Source organism: Heptranchias perlo, unplaced genomic scaffold, assembly GCF_035084215.1.
Source record: "Heptranchias perlo isolate sHepPer1 unplaced genomic scaffold, sHepPer1.hap1 HAP1_SCAFFOLD_645, whole genome shotgun sequence".
Lineage (NCBI taxonomy): Eukaryota > Metazoa > Chordata > Chondrichthyes > Hexanchiformes > Hexanchidae > Heptranchias > Heptranchias perlo.
Window position 1 is genome coordinate 12,984 of NW_027139672.1, and position 24,813 is coordinate 37,796.

General features: G+C 38.5%; 1 protein-coding gene across 3 annotated transcripts in view; it reads left to right on the plus strand.

Annotated features, from left to right (window-relative positions):
- The first annotated feature begins 17,458 nt into the window (after positions 1–17,458).
- LOC137318086 (proline-rich protein 14-like) overlaps positions 17,459–24,813 on the plus strand; it is a 52,724-nt gene continuing 45,369 nt past the window's right edge. For all 3 annotated transcript variants that reach the window (XM_067981052.1, XM_067981053.1, XM_067981054.1), the window contains exon 1: positions 17,459–17,617. The gene's annotated coding sequence lies outside the window, so the exon portion shown is untranslated. The remainder of the gene's footprint in view (positions 17,618–24,813) is intronic.

The following is a 24,813-nucleotide window of genomic DNA, read 5'->3' on the forward strand; positions in this document are numbered from 1 at the left end:
CCTCTCTCTCTATTCTAGTTATTCACACTGTATATAATGTCTATACCCACACTCCTCTCTCTCTATTCTAGTTATTCACACTGTATATAATGTCTATACCCACACTCCTCTCTCCCTATTCTAGTTATTCACACTGTATATAATGTCCATACCCACACTCCTCTCTCTCTATTCTAGTTATTCACACTGTATATAATGTCTATACCCACACTCCTCTCTCTCCCTATTCTAGTTATTCACACTGTATATAATGTCTATACCCACACTCCTCTCTCTCTATTCTAGTTATTCACACTGTATATAATGTCTATACCCACACTCCTCTCTCCCTATTCTAGTTATTCACACTGTATATAATGTCTATACCCACACTCCTCTCTCCCTATTCTAGTTATTCACACTGTATATAATGTCTATACCCACACTCCTCTCTCCCTATTCTAGTTATTCACACTGTATATAATGTCTATACCCACACTCCTCTCTCTCTATTCTAGTTATTCACACTGTATGTAATGTCTATACCCACACTCCTCTCTCCCTATTCTAGTTATTCACACTGTATATAATGTCTATACCCACACTCCTCTCTCCCTATTCTAGTTATTCACACTGTATATAATGTCTATACCCACACTCCTCTCTCCCTATTCTAGTTATTCACACTGTATATAATGTCTATACCCACACTCCTCTCTCTCTATTCTAGTTATTCACACTGTATATAATGTCTATACCCACACTCCTCTCTCTCTATTCCAGTTATTCACACTGTATATAATGTCTATACCCACACTCCTCTCTCTCTGTTCTAGTTATTCACACTGTATATAATGTCTATACCCACACTCCTCTCTCTCTATTCTAGTTATTCACACTGTATATAATGCCTATACCCACACTCCTCTTTCCCTATTCTAGTTATACACACTGTATATAATGTCTATACCCACACTCCTCTCTCCCTATTCTAGTTATTCACACTGTATATAATGCCTATACCCACACTCCTCTTTCCCTATTCTAGTTATACACACTGTATATAATGTCTATACCCACACTCCTCTCTCCCTATTCTAGTTATTCACACTGTATATAATGCCTATACCCACACTCCTCTTTCCCTATTCTAGTTATACACACTGTATATAATGTCTATACCCACACTCCTCTCTCCCTATTCTAGTTATTCACACTGTATATAATGTCTATACCCACACTCCTCTCTCTCTATTCTAGTTATTCACACTGTATATAATGTCTATACCCACACTCCTCTCTCTCTCTATTCTAGTTATTCACACTGTATATAATGTCTATACCCACACTCCTCTCTCCCTATTCTAGTTATTCACACTGTATATAATGTCTATACCCACACTCCTCTCTCCCTATTCTAGTTATTCACACTGTATATAATGTCTATACCCACACTCCTCTCTCCCTATTCTAGTTATTCACACTGTATATAATGTCTATACCCACACTCCTCTCTCTCTATTCTAGTTATTCACACTGCATATAATGTCTATACCCACACTCCTCTCTCTCCCTATTCTAGTTATTCACACTGTATATAATGTCTATACCCACACTCCTCTCTCTCTATTCTAGTTATTCACACTGTATATAATGTCTATACCCACACTCCTCTCTCCCTATTCTAGTTATTCACACTGTATATAATGTCTCTTCCCACACTCCTCTCTCCCTATTCTAGTTATTCACACTGTATATAATGTCTATACCCACACTCCTCTCTCCCTATTCTAGTTATTCACACTGTATATAATGTCTATACCCACACTCCTCTCTCCCTATTCTAGTTATTCACACTGTATATAATGTCTATACCCACACTCCTCTCTCCCTATTCTAGTTATTCACACTGTATATAATGTCTATACCCACACTCCTCTCTCTCTATTCTAGTTATTCACACTGTATATAATGTCTATACCCACACTCCTCTCTCTCTATTCTAGTTATTCACACTGTATATAATGTCTATACCCACACTCCTCTCTCTCCCTATTCTAGTTATTCACACTGTATATAATGTCTATACCCACACTCCTCTCTCTCTATTCTAGTTATTCACACTGTATATAATGTCTATACCCACACTCCTCTCTCCCTATTCTAGTTATTCACACTGTATATAATGTCTATACCCACACTCCTCTCTCTCTATTCTAGTTATTCACACTGTATATAATGTCTATACCCACACTCCTCTCTCTCTATTCTAGTTATTCACACTGTATATAATGTCTATACCCACACTCCTCTCTCCCTATTCTAGTTATTCACACTGTATATAATGTCTATACCCACACTCCTCTCTCCCTATTCTAGTTATTCACACTGTATATAATGTCTATACCCACTCTCCTCTCTCCCTATTCTAGTTATTCACACTGTATATAATGTCTATACCCACACTCCTCTCTCCCTATTCTAGTTATTCACACTGTATATAATGTCTATACCCACACTCCTCTCTCTCTATTCTAGTTATTCACACTGTATATAATGTCTATACCCACACTCCTCTCTCTCTATTCTAGTTATTCACACTGTATATAATGTCTATACCCACTCTCCTCTCTCTCTATTCTAGTTATTCACACTGTATATAATGTCTATACCCACACTCCTCTCTCCCTATTCTAGTTATTCACACTGTATATAATGTCTATACCCACACTCCTCTCTCTCTATTCTAGTTATTCACACTGTATATAATGTCTATACCCACACTCCTCTCTCTCCCTATTCTAGTTATTCACACTGTATATAATGTCTATACCCACACTCCTCTCTCTCTATTCTAGTTATTCACACTGTATATAATGTCTATACCCACACTCCTCTCTCCCTATTCTAGTTATTCACACTGTATATAATGTCTATACCCACACTCCTCTCTCTCTATTCTAGTTATTCACACTGTATATAATGTCTATACCCACACTCCTCTCTCTCTATTCTAGTTATTCACACTGTATATAATGTCTATACCCACACTCCTCTCTCTCTATTCTAGTTATTCACACTGTATATAATGTCTATACCCACACTCCTCTCTCCCTATTCTAGTTATTCACACTGTATACAATGTCTATACCCACACTCCTCTCTCCCTATTCTAGTTATTCACACTGTATATAATGTCTATACCCACACTCCTCTCTCCCTATTCTAGTTATTCACACTGTATATAATGTCTATACCCACACTCCTCTCTCCCTATTCTAGTTATTCACACTGTATATAATGTCTATACCCACACCCCTCTCTCTCTATTCTAGTTATTCACACTGTATATAATGTCTATACCCACACTCCTCTCTCCCTATTCTAGTTATTCACACTGTATACAATGTCTATACCCACACTCCTCTCTCCCTATTCTAGTTATTCACACTGTATATAATGTCTATACCCACACTCCTCTCTCCCTATTCTAGTTATTCACACTGTATATAATGTCTATACCCACACTCCTCTCTCCCTATTCTAGTTATTCACACTGTATATAATGTCTATACCCACACTCCTCTCTCCCTATTCTAGTTATTCACACTGTATATAATGTCTATACCCACACTCCTCTCTCTCTATTCTAGTTATTCACACTGTGTATAATGTCTATACCCACACTCCTCTCTCCCTATTCTAGTTATTCACATTGTATATAATGTCTATACCCACACTCCTCTCTCTCTATTCTAGTTATTCACACTGTATATAATGTCTATACCCACACTCCTCTCTCTCTATTCTAGTTATTCACACTGTATATAATGTCTATACCCACACTCCTCTCTCTCTCCATTCTAGTTATTCACACTGTATATAATGTCTATACCCACACTCCTCTCTCCCTATTCTAGTTATTCACACTGTATATAATGTCTATACCCACACTCCTCTCTCTCTATTCTAGTTATTCACACTGTATATAATGTCTATACCCACACTCCTCTCTCTCTATTCTAGTTATTCACACTGTATATAATGTCTATACCCACACTCCTCTCTCTCCCTATTCTAGTTATTCACACTGTATATAATGTCTATACCCACACTCCTCTCTCTCTATTCTAGTTATTCACACTGTATATAATGTCTATACCCACACTCCTCTCTCTCTATTCTAGTTATTCACACTGTATATAATGTCTATACCCACACTCCTCTCTCCCTATTCTAGTTATTCACACTGTATATAATGTCTATACCCACACTCCTCTCTCTCTATTCTAGTTATTCACACTGTATATAATGTCTATACCCACACTCCTCTCTCTCTATTCTAGTTATTCACACTGTATATAATGTCTATACCCACACTCCTCTCTCCCTATTCTAGTTATTTACACTGTATATAATGTCTATACCCACACTCCTCTCTCTCTATTCTAGTTATTCACACTGTATATAATGTCTATACCCACACTCCTCTCTCTCTATTCTAGTTATTCACACTGTATATAATGTCTATACCCACACTCCTCTCTCCCTATTCTAGTTATTCACACTGTATATAATGTCTATACCCACACTCCTCTCTCCCTATTCTAGTTATTCACACTGTATATAATGTCTATACCCACACTCCTCTCTCCCTATTCTAGTTATTCACACGGTATATAATGTCTATACCCACACTCCTCTCTCCCTATTCTAGTTATTCACACTGTATATAATGTCTATACCCACACTCCTCTCTCTCTCTATTCTAGTTATTCACACTGTATATAATGTCTATACCCACACTCCTCTCTCCCTATTCTAGTTATTCACACTGTATATAATGTCTATACCCACACTCCTCTCTCTCTATTCCAGTTATTCACACTGTGTATAATGTCTATACCCACACTCCTCTCTCTCTATTCTAGTTATTCACACTGTATATAATGTCGAAACCCACAGTCCTCTCTCCCTATTCTAGTTATTCACACTGTATATAATATCTATACCCACACTCCTCTCTCCCTCTTCTAGTTATTCACACTGTATATAATGTCTATACCCACATTCCTCTCTCCCTATTCTAGTTATTCACACTGTATATAATGTCTATACCCACACTCCTCTCTCTCTATTCTAGTTATTCACACTGTATATAATGTCTATACCCACACTCCTCTCTCTCCCTATTCTAGTTATTCACACTGTATATAATGTCTATACCCACACTCCTCTCTCCCTATTCTAGTTATTCACACTGTGTATAATGTCTATACCCACACTCCTCTCTCTCTATTCTAGTTATTCACACTGTATATAATGTCTATACCCACACTCCTCTCTCCCTATTCTAGTTATTCACACTGTATATAATGTCTATACCCACACTCCTCTCTCCCTATTCTAGTTATTCACACTGTATATAATGTCTATACCCACACTCCTCTCTCTCTATTCGAGTTATTCACACTGTATATAATGTCTATACCCACACTCCTCTCTCCCTATTCTAGTTATTCACACTGTATATAATGTCTATACCCACACTCCTCTCTCCCTATTCTAGTTATTCACACTGTATATAATGTCTATACCCACACTCCTCCCTCTCTATTCTAGTTATTCACACTGTATATAATGTCTATACCCACACTCCTCTCTCTCCCTATTCTAGTTATTCACACTGTATATAATGTCTATACCCACACTCCTCTCTCCCTATTCTAGTTATTCACACTGTATATAATGTCTATACCCACACTCCTCTCTCTCTCTATTCTAGTTATTCACACTGTATATAATGTCTATACCCACACTCCTCTCTCCCTATTCTAGTTATTCACACTGTATATAATGTCTATACCCACACTCCTCTCTCTCTCTATTCTAGTTATTCACACTGTATAATGTCTATACCCACACTCCTCTCTCTCTGTTCTAGTTATTCACACTGTATATAATGTCTATACCCACACTCCTCTCTCTCTATTCTAGTTATTCACACTGTATATAATGTCTATACCCACACTCCTCTCTCTCTATTCTAGTTATTCACACTGTATATAATGTCTATACCCACACTCCTCTCTCCCTATTCTAGTTATTCACACTGTATATAATGTCTATACCCACACTCCTCTCTCCCTATTCTAGTTATTCACACTGTATATAATGTCTATACCCACACTCCTCTCTCCCTATTCTAGTTATTCACACTGTATATAATGTCTATACCCACACTCCTCTCTCTCTATTCTAGTTATTCACACTGTATATAATGTCTATACCCACACTCCTCTCTCTCTATTCTAGTTATTCACACTGTATATAATGTCTATACCCACACTCCTCTCTCCCTATTCTAGTTATTCACACTGTATATAATGTCTATACCCACACTCCTCTCTCTCTATTCTAGTTATTCACACTGTATATAATGTCTATACCCACACTCCTCTCTCTCTATTCTAGTTATTCACACTGTATATAATGTCTATACCCACACTCCTCTCTCCCTATTCTAGTTATTCACACTGTATATAATGTCTATACCCACACTCCTCTCTCCCTATTCTAGTTATTCACACTGTATATAATGTCTATACCCACACTCCTCTCTCCCTATTCTAGTTATTCACACTGTATATAATGTCTATACCCACACTCCTCTCTCCCTATTCTAGTTATTCACACTGTATATAATGTCTTTTCCCACACTCCTCTCTCCCTATTCTAGTTATTCACACTGTATATAATGTCTATACCCACACTCCTCTCTCTCTCTATTCTAGTTATTCACACTGTATATAATGTCTATACCCACACTCCTCTCTCCCTATTCTAGTTATTCACACTGTATATAATGTCTATACCCACACTCCTCTCTCTCTATTCCAGTTATTCACACTGTGTATAATGTCTATACCCACACTCCTCTCTCTCTATTCTAGTTATTCACACTGTATATAATGTCTATACCCACAGTCCTCTCTCCCTATTCTAGTTATTCACACTGTATATAATGTCTATACCCACACTCCTCTCTCTCTATTCTAGTTATTCACACTGTATATAATGTCTATACCCACACTCCTCTCTCTCTATTCCAGTTATTCACACTGTGTATAATGTCTATACCCACACTCCTCTCTCTCTATTCTAGTTATTCACACTGTATATAATGTCTATACCCACAGTCCTCTCTCCCTATTCTAGTTATTCACACTGTATATAATGTCTATACCCACACTCCTCTCTCCCTATTCCAGTTATTCACACTGTATATAATGTCTATACCCACACTCCTCTCTCCCTATTCTAGTTATTCACACTGTATATAATGTCTATACCCACACTCCTCTCTCCCTATTCTAGTTATTCACACTGTATATAATGTCTATACCCACACTCCTCTCTCTCTATTCTAGTTATTCACACTGTATATAATATCTATACCCACACTCCTCTCTCCCTATTCTAGTTATTCACACTGTGTATAATGTCTATACCCACACTCCTCTCTCTCTATTCTAGTTATTCACACTGTATATAATGTCTATACCCACACTCCTCTCTCCCTATTCTAGTTATTCACACTGTATATAATGTCTATACCCACACTCCTCTCTCCCTATTCTAGTTATTCACACTGTATATAATGTCTATACCCACACTCCTCTCTCTCCCTATTCTAGTTATTCACACTGTATATAATGTCTATACCCACACTCCTCTCTCCCTATTCTAGTTATTCACACTGTATATAATGTCTATACCCACACTCCTCTCTCCCTATTCTAGTTATTCACACTGTATATAATGTCTATACCCACACTCCTCTCTCTCTCTATTCTAGTTATTCACACTGTATATAATGTCTATACCCACACTCCTCTCTCCCTATTCTAGTTATTCACACTGTATATAATGTCTATACCCACACTCCTCTCTCTCTCTATTCTAGTTATTCACACTGTATAATGTCTATACCCACACTCCTCTCTCTCTGTTCTAGTTATTCACACTGTATATAATGTCTATACCCACACTCCTCTCTCCCTATTCTAGTTATTCACACTGTATATAATGTCTATACCCACACTCCTCTCTCTCTATTCTAGTTATTCACACTGTATATAATGTCTATACCCACACTCCTCTCTCCCTATTCTAGTTATTCACACTGTATATAATGTCTATACCCACACTCCTCTCTCCCTATTCTAGTTATTCACACTGTATATAATGTCTATACCCACACTCCTCTCTCTCTATTCTAGTTATTCACACTGTATATAATGTCTATACCCACACTCCTCTCTCTCTATTCTAGTTATTCACACTGTATATAATGTCTATACCCACTCTCCTCTCTCCCTATTCTAGTTATTCACACTGTATATAATGTCTATACCCACACTCCTCTCTCTCTATTCTAGTTATTCACACTGTATATAATGTCTATACCCACACTCCTCTCTCTCTATTCTAGTTATTCACACTGTATATAATGTCTATACCCACACTCCTCTCTCTCCCTATTCTAGTTATTCACACTGTATATAATATCTATACCCACACTCCTCTCTCTCTATTCTAGTTATTCACACTGTATATAATGTCTATACCCACACTCCTCTCTCCCTATTCTAGTTATTCACACTGTATATAATGTCTATACCCACACTCCTCTCTCTCTATTCCAGTTATTCACACTGTATATAATGTCTATACCCACACTCCTCTCTCCCTATTCTAGTTATTCACACTGTATATAATGTCTATACCCACAATCCTCTCTCTCTATTCGAGTTATTCACACTGTATATAATGTCTATACCCACACTCCTCTCTCTCTATTCTAGTTATTCACACTGTATATAATGTCTATACCCACACTCCTCTCTCTCTATTCTAGTTATTCACACTGTATATAATGTCTATACCCACACTCCTCTCTCTCTATTCTAGTTATTCACACTGTATATAATGTCTATACCCACACTCCTCTCTCCCTATTCTAGTTATTCACACTGTATATAATGTCTATACCCACACTCCTCTCTCCCTATTCTAGTTATTCACACTGTATATAATGTCTATACCCACACTCCTCTCTCCCTATTCTAGTTATTCACACTGTATATAATGTCTATACCCACACTCCTCTCTCTCTATTCTAGTTATTCACACTGTATATAATGTCTATACCCACACTCCTCTCTCTCTATTCTAGTTATTCACACTGTATATAATGTCTACACCCACACTCCTCTCTCTCTCTCTCTATTCTAGTTATTCACACTGTATATAATGTCTATACCCACACTCCTCTCTCTCTATTCTAGTTATTCACACTGTATATAATGTCTATACCCACACTCCTCTCTCTCCCTATTCTAGTTATTCACACTGTATATAATGTCTATACCCACACTCCTCTCTCCCTATTCTAGTTATTCACACTGTATATAATGTCTATACCCACACTCCTCTCTCTCTATTCTAGTTATTCACACTGTATATAATGTCTATACCCACACTCCTCTCTCCCTATTCTAGTTATTCACACTGTATATAATGTCTATACCCACACTCCTCTCTCTCTATTCTAGTTATTCACACTGTATATAATGTCTATACCCACACTCATATCTCCCTATTCCAGTTATTCACACTGTATATAATGTCGATACCCACACTCCTCTCTCCCTATTCTAGTTATTCACACTGTATATAATGTCTATACCCACACTCCTCTCTCCCTATTCTAGTTATTCACACTGTATATAATGTCTATACCCACACTCCTCTCTCCCTATTCTAGTTATTCACACTGTATATAATGTCTATACCCACACTCCTCTCTCCCTATTCCAGTTATTCACACTGTATATAATATCTATACCCACACTCCTCTCTCTCTATTCTAGTTATTCACACTGTATATAATGTCTATACCCACACTCCTCTCTCTCTATTCTAGTTATTCACACTGTATATAATGTCTATACCCACACTCCTCTCTCTCTATTCTAGTTATTCACACTGTATATAATGTCTATACCCACACTCCTCTCTCTCTATTCTAGTTATTCACACTGTATATAATGTCTATACCCACACTCCTCTCTCCCTATTCTAGTTATTCACACTGTATATAATGTCTATACCCACACTCCTCTCTCCCTATTCTAGTTATTCACACTGTATATAATGTCTATACCCACACTCCTCTCTCTCCCTATTCTAGTTATTCACACTGTATATAATGTCTATACCCACACTCCTCTCTCCCTATTCTAGTTATTCACACTGTATATAATGTCTATACCCACACTCCTCTCTCCCTATTCTAGTTATTCACACTGTATATAATGTCTATACCCACACTCCTCTCTCCCTATTCTAGTTATTCACACTGTATATAATGTCTATACCCACACTCCTCTCTCCCTATTCTAGTTATTCACACTGTATATAATGTCTATACCCACACTCCTCTCTCTCTATTCTAGTTATTCACACTGTATATAATGTCTATACCCACACTCCTCTCTCTCTATTCTAGTTATTCACACTGTATATAATGTCGATACCCACACTCCTCTCTCCCTATTCTAGTTATTCACACTGTATATAATGTCTATACCCACACTCCTCTCTCTCTATTCTAGTTATTCACACTGTATATAATGTCTATACCCACACTCCTCTCTCTCTATTCCAGTTATTCACACTGTATATAATGTCTATACCCACACTCCTCTCTCTCTATTCTAGTTATTCACACTGTATATAATGTCTATACCCACACTCCTCTCTCTCTATTCTAGTTATTCACACTGTATATAATGTCTATACCCACACTCCTCTCTCCCTATTCTAGTTATTCACACTGTATATAATGTCTATACCCACACTCCTCTCTCTCTATTCCAGTTATTCACACTGTATATAATGTCTATACCCACACTCCTCTCTCTCTATTCCAGTTATTCACACTGTATATAATGTCTATACCCACACTCCTCTCTCTCTATTCTAGTTATTCACACTGTATATAATGTCTATACCCACACTCCTCTCTCTCTCTATTCTAGTTATTCACACTGTATATAATGTCTATACCCACACTCCTCTCTCAATTCTAGTTATTCACACTGTATATAATGTCTATACCCTCACCCTCTCCCCTATTTATCATTCACTCTATAGACAATGTATACAATCTATAGGATGTCTATACCCTCACCCTCTCCCCTATTTATCATTCACACTATAGACAATGTATACAATCTATAGGATGTCTATACCCACACCCTCTCCCCTATTTATCATTCACACTATAGACAATGTATACAATCTATAGGATGTCTATACCCTCACCCTCTCCCCTATTTATCATTCACTCTATAGACAATGTATACAATATATAGGATGTCTATACCCACACCCTCTCCCTATTAATCATTCACTCTATAGACAATGTATACAATCTATAGGATGTCAATACCCACACCCTCTCCCCTATTTATCATTCACTCTATAGACAATGTATACAATCTATAGGATGTCTATACCCACACCCTCTCCCCTATTTATCATTCACTCTATACACAATGTATACAATCTATAGGATGTCTATACCCTCACCCTCTCACCTATTTATCATTCACAGTATGGACAATGTATACAATATCTAGGATGTCTATACCCACACCCTCTCCCCTATTTATCATTCACACTATGGACAATGTATACGATCTATAGGATGTCTATACCCACACCCTCTCCCCTATTTATCATTCACTCTATAGACAATGTATACAATCTATAGGATGGCTATACCCTCACCCTCTCCCCAATTTATCATTCACTCTATACACAATGTACACAATCTATAGGATGTCTATACCCTCACCCTCTCCCCTATTTATCATTCACACTATGGACAATGTATACAATCTATAGGATGTGTATACCCTCACCCTCTCCCCTATTTATCATTCACTCTATACACAATGTATACAATTTATAGGATGTCTATACCCACACCCTCTCCCCTATTTATCATTCACTCTATGGACAATGTATACAATCTATAGGATGTCTATACCCACACCCTCTCCCCTATTTATCATTCACTCTATACACAATGTATACAATCTATAGGATGTCTATACCCTCACCCTCTCCCCTATTTATCATTCACTCTATAGACAATGTATACAATCTATAGGATGTCTATACCCACACCCTCTCCCCTATTTATCATTCACACTATAGACAATGTATACAATCTACAGGATGTCTATACCCACACCCTCTCCCCTATTTATCATTCACTCTATACACAATGTGTACAATCTATAGGATGTCTATACCCACACCCTCTCCCCTATTTATCACTCACACTATGGACAATGTATACAATCTATAGGATGTCTATATCCACACCCTCTCCCCTATTTATCATTCACTCTATAGACAATGTATACAATCTATAGGATGTCTCTTCACACACCCTCTCCCCTATTTATCATTCACTCTATAGACAATGTATACAATCTATAGGATGTCTCTTCACAAACCCTCTCCCCTATTTATCATTCACACTATGGACAATGTATACAATCTATAGGATGTCTATACCCACACGCTCTCCCCCTATTCATCATTCACTCTATAGACAATGTATACAATCTATAGGATGTCTATACCCACACCCTCTCCCCTATTTATCATTCACTCTATAGACAATGTATACAATCTATAGGAGGTCTATACCCTCACCCTCTCCCCTATTTATCATTCACTCTATGGACAATGTATACAATCTATAGGATGTCTATACCCACACCCTCTCCCCTATTTATCATTCACACTATAGACAATGTATACAATCTATAGGATGTCTATACCCACACCCTCTCCCCTATTTATCATTCACACTATGGACAATGTATACAATCTATAGGATGTCTCTTCACACACCCTCTCCCCTATTTATCATTCACACTATACACAATGTATACAATCTATAGGATGTCTATACCCTCACCCTCTCCCCTATTTATCACTCACTCTATAGGCAATGTATACAATCTATAGGATGTCCATATCCACACCCTCTCCCCTATTTATCACTCACACTATAGACAATGTATACAATCTATAGGATGTCCATACCCACACCCTCTCCCCTATTTATCATTCACTCTATAGACAATGTATACAATCTATAGGATGTCCATACCCTCACCCTCTCCCCTATTTATCATTCACACTATAGACAATGTATACAATCTATAGGATGTCTATACCCACACCCTCTCCCCTATTTATCATTCACACTATAGACAATGTATACAATCTATAGGATGTCTATACCCTCACCCTCTCCCCTATTTATCATTCACTCTATAGACAATGTATACAATCTATAGGATGTCTATACCCACACCCTCTCCCCTATTTATCATTCACACTATAGACAATGTATACAATCTACAGGATGTCTATACCCACACCCTCTCCCCTATTTATCATTCACTCTATACACAATGTGTACAATCTATAGGATGTCTATACCCACACCCTCTCCCCTATTTATCACTCACACTATGGACAATGTATACAATCTATAGGATGTCTATATCCACACCCTCTCCCCTATTTATCATTCACTCTATAGACAATGTATACAATCTATAGGATGTCTCTTCACACACCCTCTCCCCTATTTATCATTCACTCTATAGACAATGTATACAATCTATAGGGTGTCTCTTCACAAACCCTCTCCCCTATTTATCATTCACACTATGGACAATGTATACAATCTATAGGATGTCTATACCCACACGCTCTCCCCCTATTCATCATTCACTCTATAGACAATGTATACAATCTATAGGATGTCTATACCCACACCCTCTCCCCTATTTATCATTCACTCTATAGACAATGTATACAATCTATAGGTAGTCTATACCCTCACCCTCTCCCCTATTTATCATTCACTCTATGGACAATGTATACAATCTATAGGATGTCTATACCCACACCCTCTCCCCTATTTATCATTCACACTATAGACAATGTATACAATCTATAGGATGTCTATACCCACACCCTCTCCCCTATTTATCATTCACACTATGGACAATGTATACAATCTATAGGATGTCTCTTCACACACCCTCTCCCCTATTTATCATTCACACTATACACAATGTATACAATCTATAGGATGTCTATACCCTCACCCTCTCCCCTATTTATCACTCACTCTATAGGCAATGTATACAATCTATAGGATGTCCATATCCACACCCTCTCCCCTATTTATCACTCACACTATAGACAATGTATACAATCTATAGGATGTCCATACCCACACCCTCTCCCCTATTTATCATTCACTCTATAGACAATGTATACAATCTATAGGATGTCCATACCCTCACCCTCTCCCCTATTTATCATTCACACTATAGACAATGTATACAATCTATAGGATGTCTATACCCACACCCTCTCCCCTATTTATCATTCACTCTATAGACAATGTATACAATCTATAGGAGGTCTATACCCTCACCCTCTCCCCTATTTATCATTCACTCTATGGACAATGTATACAATCTATAGGATGTCTATACCCACACCCTCTCCCCTATTTATCATTCACACTATAGACAATGTATACAATCTATAGGATGTCTATACCCACACCCTCTCCCCTATTTATCATTCACACTATGGACAATGTATACAATCTATAGGATGTCTCTTCACACACCCTCTCCCCTATTTATCATTCACACTATACACAATGTATACAATCTATAGGATGTCTATACCCTCACCCTCTCCCCTATTTATCACTCACTCTATAGGCAATGTATACAATCTATAGGATGTCCATATCCACACCCTCTCCCCTATTTATCACTCACACTATAGACAATGTATACAATCTATAGGATGTCTATACCCACACCCTCTCCCCTATTTATCACTCACTCTATACACAATGTATACAATCTATAGGATGTCTATACCCACACCCTCTCCCCTATTTATCACTCACACTATAGACAATGTATACAATCTATAGGATGTCTATACCCACACCCTCTCCCCTATTTATCACTCACACTATAGACAATGTATACAATCGATAGGATGTCTATACCCACACCCTCTCCCCTATTTATCACTCACACTATAGACAATGTATACAATCTATAGGATGTCTATACCCACACCCTCTCCCCTATTTATCATTCACTCTATAGACAATGTATACAATCTATAGGATGTCTATACCCACACCCTCTCCCCTATTTATCACTCACACTATAGACAATGTATACAATCTATAGGATGTCTATACCCACACCCTCTCCCCTATTTATCATTCACACTATGGACAATGTATACAATCTATAGGAGGTCTATACCCTCACCCTCTCCCCTATTTATCACTCACACTATGGACAATGTATACAATCTATAGGATGTCTCTTCACACACCCTCTCCCCTATTTATCATTCACACTATACACAATGTATACAATCTATAGGATGTCTATACCCTCACCCTCTCCCCTATTTATCACTCACTCTATAGGCAATGTATACAATCTATAGGATGTCCATATCCACACCCTCTCCCCTATTTATCACTCACACTATAGACAATGTATACAATCTATAGGATGTCTATACCCACACCCTCTCCCCTATTTATCACTCACTCTATACACAATGTATACAATCTATAGGATGTCTATACCCACACCCTCTCCCCTATTTATCACTCACACTATAGACAATGTATACAATCTATAGGATGTCTATACCCACACCCTCTCCCCTATTTATCACTCACACTATAGACAATGTATACAATCTATAGGATGTCTATACCCACACCCTCTCCCCTATTTATCACTCACTCTATAGACAATGTATACAATCTATAGGATGTCTATACCCACACCCTCTCCCCTATTTATCATTCACTCTATGGACAATGTATACAATCTATAGGATGTCTATACCCACACCCTCTCCCCTATTTATCATTCACTCTATAGACAATGTATACAATCTATAGGATGTCTATACCCACACCCTCTCCCCTATTTATCACTCACTCTATAGACAATGTATACAATCTATAGGATGTCTATACCCACACCCTCTCCCCTATTTATCACTCACTCTATAGACAATGTATACAATCTATAGGATGTCTATACCCACACCCTCTCCCCTATTTATCATTCACTCTATGGACAATGTATACAATCTATAGGATGTCTATACCCACACCATCTCCCCTATTTATCATTCACTCTATAGACAATGCATACAATCTATAGGATGTCTATACCCTCACCCTCTCCCCTATTTATCATTCACTCTATAGACAATGTATACAATCTATAGGATGTCTATACCCTCACCCTCTCCCCTATTTATCACTCACTCTATAGACAATGTATACAATCTATAGGATGTCCATACCCACACCCTCTCCCCTATTTATCACTCACTCTATAGACAATGTATACAATCTATAGGATGTCTATACCCACACCCTCTCCCCTATTTATCATTCACACTATAGACAATGTATACAATCTATAGGATGTCTATACCCACACCCTCTCCCCTATTTATCATTCACTCTATAGACAATGTATACAATCTATAGGATGTCTATACCCTCACCCTCTCCCCTATTTATCATTCACACTATAGACAATGTATACAATCTATAGGATGTCTATACCCACACCCTCTCCCCTATTTATCACTCACACTATAGACAATGTATACAATCTATAGGATGTCTATATCCACACCCTCTCCCCTATTTATCATTCACACTATAGACAATGTATACAATCTATAGGATGTCCATACCCTCACTCCTCGCTCGCTCCACGGCCACCTCGGTTGTAAGCCGCCTTCCCATTGGCCAGTTCTCCCCCCCGCCCCGCGCGGCGCGACGGTTGCGTTTTAAATCCGACGTCACCAACCGCCGCAGCGCGCGGCTCGGCCCCGCCCCTCTCCGCCCCTCCCTCCTTTGTCCAATCACCGCGTCCGACACATCGGCCGGCCTCCCGTCCCCGAAAGGTAGCGGGTCCTCGATTGGCCGCAGCGGGGTGATGGGTGCGTCCAATCAGCGCGGCCGACACATCACTCCCCCCCCCCCCCCAACCTCCACAACCGCCGGCGGGCTTTCATCCAATCAGAGGCTGCGGTTGACCAGCGCCGGCCGGGCCCGGACCAATGGGGAGACGCCTCCTGCCGCGCGGCCGACCAATCAGAAGCCGCCTCTCCCTGGACCTGGCCCTCTCCACCAATGGCGGCGCTCGGAACGGCCGCCGCCCAATGGGGGAGCCGAAGGCGCCGGCCAATGGGAGGGGCGAGGGGGCGTCGGCGGGGCGGGGCCAGTGACGTCAGCCGCCCGGTTCGCCGTTCAAAGGGGGAGGGAGCGGAGCCTGAAAAAAAACCATCCCCTCCCCCACCCGCCGAGGGATCCACTGGATCTACTGGATCCCCGGGTTAGGAGTCACCGTGTCCGCCCAGGGAGAGCGGGGCCGGATCCCCGGTGAGTGAGGCCCGGGGGGAGGGGGAGGGAGAGGGAGGGGGCTGCTAGTTAACGGCTGGTTAGACACCGCTGACTAGTAACTGGCTGACTAGGCCAGCTCGTTCACTGCATAGTCACCGGCTGGTGACAGTAACCGACCAGCAGTTGGATAACTAGCTCCAAGTATTGGTCGACTAGTAACTAACACTGAAGTATTAGTGATCAGTAACTAGCACTGAAGTACAGTATCTAGCTAGCACTGAAGTATTAGTGATCAGTAACTAGCACTGAAGTATAGTAACTAGCTAGCACTGAAGTATTAGTGATGAGTAACTAGCACTGAAGTATAGTATCTATCTAGCACTGAAGTATTACTGATCAGTAACTAGCACTGAAGTATAGTATCTAGCTAGCACTGAAGTATTACTGATCAGTAACTGGCATTGAAGTATAGTATCTAGCACTGAAGTATTACTGATCAGTAACTAGCACTGAAGTATAGTAACTAGCTAGCACTGAAGTATTACTGATCAGTCACTAGCACTGAAGTATAGTAACTAGCTAGCACTGAAGTATTACTGATCAGTAACTAGCACTGAAGTATTACTGATCAGTAACTAGCACTGAAGTATAGTATCTAGCTGGCACTGAAGTATTACTGATCAGTAACTGGAACTAGCACTGAAGTATAGTATCTAGCTAGCACTGAAGTATTACTGATCAGTAACTAGCACTGAAGTATAGTATCTAGCTAGCACTGAAGTATTACTGATCAGTAACTGGCACTGAAGTATAGTATCTAGCTGGCACTGAAGTATTACTGATCAGTAACTAGCACTGAAGTATAGTAACTAGCTAGCACTGAAGTATTACTGATCAGTAAGTGGCACTGAAGTATAGTAACTAGCTAGCACTGAAGTATTACTGATCAGTAACTAGCACTGAAGTATAGTATCTAGCTAGCACTGAAGTATTACTGATCAGTAACTAGCACTGAAGTATAGTAACTAGCTAGCACTGAAGTATTACTGATCAGTAACTAGCACTGAAGTATAGTATCTAGCTAGCACTGAAGTATTACTGATCAGTAACTAGCACTGAAGTATAGTATCTAGCACTGAAGTATTACTGATGAGTAACTAGCACTGAAGTATAGTAACTAGCTAGCACTGAAGTATTACTGATCAGTAACTGGCACTGAAGTATAGTATCTAGCTAGCAGTGAAGTATTACTGATGAGTAACTAGCACTGAAGTATAGTAACTAGCTAGCACTGAAGTATTACTGATCAGTAACTAGCACTGAAGTATTACTGATCAGTAACTAGCACTGAAGTATAGTAACTAGCTAGCACTGAAGTATTACTGATCAGTAACTGGCACTGAAGTATAGTAACTAGCTAGCACTGAAGTATTACTGATCAGTAACTAGCACTGAAGTATTACTGATCAGTAACTGGCACTGAAGTATAGTATCTAGCTAGCACTGAAGTATTACTGATCAGTAACTAGCACTGAAGTATAGTATCTAGCTAGCACTGAAGTATTACTGATCAGTAACTGGCACTTAAGTATAGTATCAAGCACTGAAGTATTACTGATCAGTAACTGGCACTGAAGTATAGTATCTAGCTAGCAGTGAAGTATTACTGATCAGTAACTAGCACTGAAGTATAGTATCTAGCTAGCACTGAAGTATTACTGATCAGTAACTAGCACTGAAGTATAGTAACTAGCTAGCACTGAAGTATTACTGATCAGTAACTAGCACTGAAGTATAGTATCTAGCTAGCACTGAAGTATTACTGATCAGTAACTAGCACTGAAGTATAGTAACTAGCTAGCACTGAAGTATTACTGATCAGTAACTAGCACTGAAGTATAGTAACTAGCTAGCACTGAAGTATTACTGATCAGTAACTGGCACTGAAGTATAGTAACTAGCTAGCACTGAAGTATTACTGATCAGTAACTAGCACTGAAGTATAGTATCTAGCACTGAAGTATTACTGATCAGTAACTAGCACTGAAGTATAGTATCTAGCTAGCACTGAAGTATTACTGATCAGTAACTGGCACTGAAGTATAGTAACTAGCTAGCACTGAAGTATTACTGATCAGTAACTGGCACTGAAGTATAGTATCTAGCTAGCACTGAAGTATTACTGATCAGTAACTGGCACTGAAGTATAGTAACTAGCTAGCACTGAAGTATTACTGATCAGTAACTAGCACTGAAGTATTACTGATCAGTAACTGGCACTGAAGTATAGTATCTAGCTGGCACTGAAGTATTACTGATCAGTAACTAGCACTGAAGTATAGTAACTAGCTAGCACTGAAGTATTACTGATCAGTAAGTGGCACTGAAGTATAGTAACTAGCTAGCACTGAAGTATTACTGATCAGTAACTAGCACTGAAGTATAGTATCTAGCTAGCACTGAAGTATTACTGATCAGTAACTAGCACTGAAGTATAGTAACTAGCTAGCACTGAAGTATTACTGATCAGTAACTAGCACTGAAGTATAGTATCCAGCTAGCACTGAAGTATTACTGATCAGTAACTAGCACTGAAGTATAGTATCTAGCACTGAAGTATTACTGATGAGTAACTAGCACTGAAGTATAGTAACTAGCTAGCACTGAAGTATTACTGATCAGTAACTGGCACTGAAGTATAGTATCTAGCTAGCAGTGAAGTATTACTGATGAGTAACTAGCACTGAAGTATAGTAACTAGCTAGCACTGAAGTATTACTGATCAGTAACTAGCACTGAAGTATTACCAATGAATAACCAGCTCGCACAAAGTATTACTGATCAGTAACCAGCTAGCACTGAAGTATTGCTGATGAGTAGCTCGGACTGAAGTATAGTAACTAGCTAGCAGTGAAGTATTACTGATCAGTAACTGGCACTGAAGTATAGTAACTAGCTAGCACTGAAGTATTACTGATCAGTAACTAGCACTGAAGTATTACTGATCAGTAACTGGCACTGAAGTATAGTATCTAGCTAGCACTGAAGTATTACTGATCAGTAACTAGCACTGAAGTATAGTATCTAGCTAGCACTGAAGTATTACTGATCAGTAACTGGCACTGAAGTATAGTATCAAGCACTGAAGTATTACTGATCAGTAACTGGCACTTAAGTATAGTATCAAGCACTGAAGTATTACTGATCAGTAACTGGCACTGAAGTATAGTATCTAGCTAGCAGTGAAGTATTACTGATCAGTAACTAGCACTGAAGTATAGTATCTAGCTAGCACTGAAGTATTACTGATCAGTAACTAGCACTGAAGTATAGTAACTAGCTAGCACTGAAGTATTACTGATCAGTAACTAGCACTGAAGTATAGTATCTAGCTAGCACTGAAGTATTACTGATCAGTAACTAGCACTGAAGTATAGTAACTAGCTAGCACTGAAGTATTACTGATCAGTAACTAGCACTGAAGTATAGTAACTAGCTAGCACTGAAGTATTACTGATCAGTAACTAGCACTGAAGTATAGTAACTAGCTAGCACTGAAGTATTACTGATCAGTAACTGGCACTGAAGTATAGTAACTAGCTAGCACTGAAGTATTACTGATCAGTAACTAGCACTGAAGTATAGTATCTAGCACTGAAGTATTACTGATCAGTAACTAGCACTGAAGTATAGTATCTAGCTAGCACTGAAGTATTACTGATCAGTAACTGGCACTGAAGTATAGTAACTAGCTAGCACTGAAGTATTACTGATCAGTAACTAGCACTGAAGTATAGTAACTAGCTAGCACTGAAGTATTACTGATCAGTAACTGGCACTGAAGTATAGTAACTAGCTAGCACTGAAGTATTACTGATCAGTAACTGGCACTGAAGTATAGTATCTAGCTAGCAGTGAAGTATTACTGATCAGTAACTAGCACTGAAGTATAGTAACTAGCTAGCACTGAAGTATTACTGATTAGTAACTGGCACTGAAGTATAGTAACTAGCTAGCACTGAAGTATTACTGATCAGTAACTAGCACTGAAGTATAGTATCTAGCACTGAAGTATTACTGATCAGTAACTGGCACTGAAGTATAGTATCTAGCTAGCACTGAAGTATTACTGATCAGTAACTAGCACTGAAGTATAGTATCTAGCTAGCACTGAAGTATTACTGATCAGTAACTAGCACTGAAGTATTACCAATGAATAACCAGCTCGCACAAAGTATTACTGATCAGTAACCAGCTAGCACTGAAGTATTGCTGATGAGTAGCTCGGACTGAAGTATAGTAACTAGCACTGAAGTATTACCGATCAGTAACTGATGAGTAACTAGCTATCACTGAGCTATCACTGATCAGTAACTAGGACTGAACTAGTACTGATCAGTAACTAGGACTGAACTATTACTAATGAGTAACTAGGACTGAAGTATAGTAACTAGCCAGCACTGAAGTATTACTGATCAGTAACTAGCACTGAAGTATTACTGATCAGTAACTGGCACTGAAGTATAGTATCTAGCTAGCACTGAAGTATTACTGATCAGTAACTAGCACTGAAGTATAGTATCTAGCTAGCACTGAAGTATTACTGATCAGTAACTGGCACTGAAGTATAGTATCAAGCACTGAAGTATTACTGATCAGTAACTAGCACTGAAGTATAGATTCTAGCTAGCAGTGAAGTATTACTGATCAGTAACTGGCACTTAAGTATAGTATCAAGCACTGAAGTATTACTGATCAGTAACTGGCACTGAAGTATAGATTCTAGCTAGCAGTGAAGTATTACTGATCAGTAACTAGCACTGAAGTATAGTATCTAGCTAGCACTGAAGTATTACTGATCAGTAACTAGCACTGAAGTATAGTAACTAGCTAGCACTGAAGTATTACTGATCAGTAACTAGCACTGAAGTATAGTATCTAGCTAGCACTGAAGTATTACTGATCAGTAACTAGCACTGAAGTATAGTAACTAGCTAGCACTGAAGTATTACTGATCAGTAACTAGCACTGAAGTATAGTAACTAGCTAGCACTGAAGTATTACTGATCAGTAACTAGCACTGAAGTATAGTAACTAGCTAGCACTGAAGTATTACTGATCAGTAACTGGCACTGAAGTATAGTAACTAGCTAGCACTGAAGTATTACTGATCAGTAACTAGCACTGAAGTATAGTATCTAGCACTGAAGTATTACTGATCAGTAACTAGCACTGAAGTCTAGTATCTAGCTAGCACTGAAGTATTACTGATCAGTAACTGGCACTGAAGTATAGTAACTAGCTAGCACTGAAGTATTACTGATCAGTAACTAGCACTGAAGTATAGTAACTAGCTAGCACTGAAGTATTACTGATCAGTAACTGGCACTGAAGTATAGTAACTAGCTAGCACTGAAGTATTACTGATCAGTAACTGGCACTGAAGTATAGTAACTAGCTAGCACTGAAGTATTACTGATCAGTAACTAGCACTGAAGTATAGTATCTAGCACTGAAGTATTACTGATCAGTAACTAGCACTGAAGTATAGTATCTAGCTAGCACTGAAGTATTACTGATCAGTAACTGGCACTGAAGTATAGTATCTAGCTAGCACTGAAGTATTACTGATCAGTAACTAGCACTGAAGTATAGTATCTAGCTAGCACTGAAGTATTACTGATCAGTAACTAGCACTGAAGTATAGTAACTAGCTAGCACTGAAGTATTACTGATCAGTAACTGGCACTGAAGTATAGTATCTAGCTAGCAGTGAAGTATTACTGATCAGTAACTAGCACTGAAGTATAGTAACTAGCTAGCACTGAAGTATTACTGATTAGTAACTGGCACTGAAGTATAGTAACTAGCTAGCACTGAAGTATTACTGATCAGTAACTAGCACTGAAGTATAGTATCTAGCACTGAAGTATTACTGATCAGTAACTGGCACTGAAGTATAGTATCTAGCTAGCACTGAAGTATTACTGATCAGTAACTGGCACTGAAGTATAGTAACTAGCTAGCACTGAAGTATTACTGATCAGTAACTAGCACTGAAGTATAGTATCTAGCACTGAAGTATTACTGATCAGTAACTAGCACTGAAGTATAGTATCTAGCTAGCACTGAAGTATTACTGATCAGTAACTAGCACTGAAGTATTACCAATGAATAACCAGCTCGCACAAAGTATTACTGATCAGTAACCAGCTAGCACTGAAGTATTGCTGATGAGTAGCTCGGACTGAAGTATAGTAACTAGCACTGAAGTATTACCGATCAGTAACTGATGAGTAACTAGCTATCACTGAGCTATCACTGATCAGTAACTAGGACTGAACTAGTACTGATCAGTAACTAGGACTGAACTATTACTAATGAGTAACTAGGACTGAAGTATAGTATCTAGCTAGCACTGAAGTATTACTGATCAGTAACTAGCACTGAAGTATAGTATCAAGCACTGAAGTATTACTGATCAGTAACTAGCACTGAAGTATAGTAACTAGCTAGCACTGAAGTATTACTGATCAGTAACTAGCACTGAAGTATAGTAACTAGCTAGCACTGAAGTATTACTGATCAGTAACTAGCACTGAAGTATAGTAACTAGCTAGCACTGAAGTATTACTGATCAGTAACTAGCACTGAAGTCTAGTATCTAGCTAGCACTGAAGTATTACTGATCAGTAACTGGCACTGAAGTATAGTAACTAGCTAGCACTGAAGTATTACTGATCAGTAACTAGCACTGAAGTATAGTAACTAGCTAGCACTGAAGTATTACTGATCAGTAACTGGCACTGAAGTATAGTAACTAGCTAGCACTGAAGTATTACTGATCAGTAACTGGCACTGAAGTATAGTAACTAGCTAGCACTGAAGTATTACTGATCAGTAACTAGCACTGAAGTATAGTATCTAGCACTGAAGTATTACTGATCAGTAACTAGCACTGAAGTATAGTATCTAGCTAGCACTGAAGTATTACTGATCAGTAACTGGCACTGAAGTATAGTATCTAGCTAGCACTGAAGTATTACTGATCAGTAACTAGCACTGAAGTATAGTATCTAGCTAGCACTGAAGTATTACTGATCAGTAACTAGCACTGAAGTATAGTAACTAGCTAGCACTGAAGTATTACTGATCAGTAACTGGCACTGAAGTATAGTATCTAGCTAGCAGTGAAGTATTACTGATCAGTAACTAGCACTGAAGTATAGTAACTA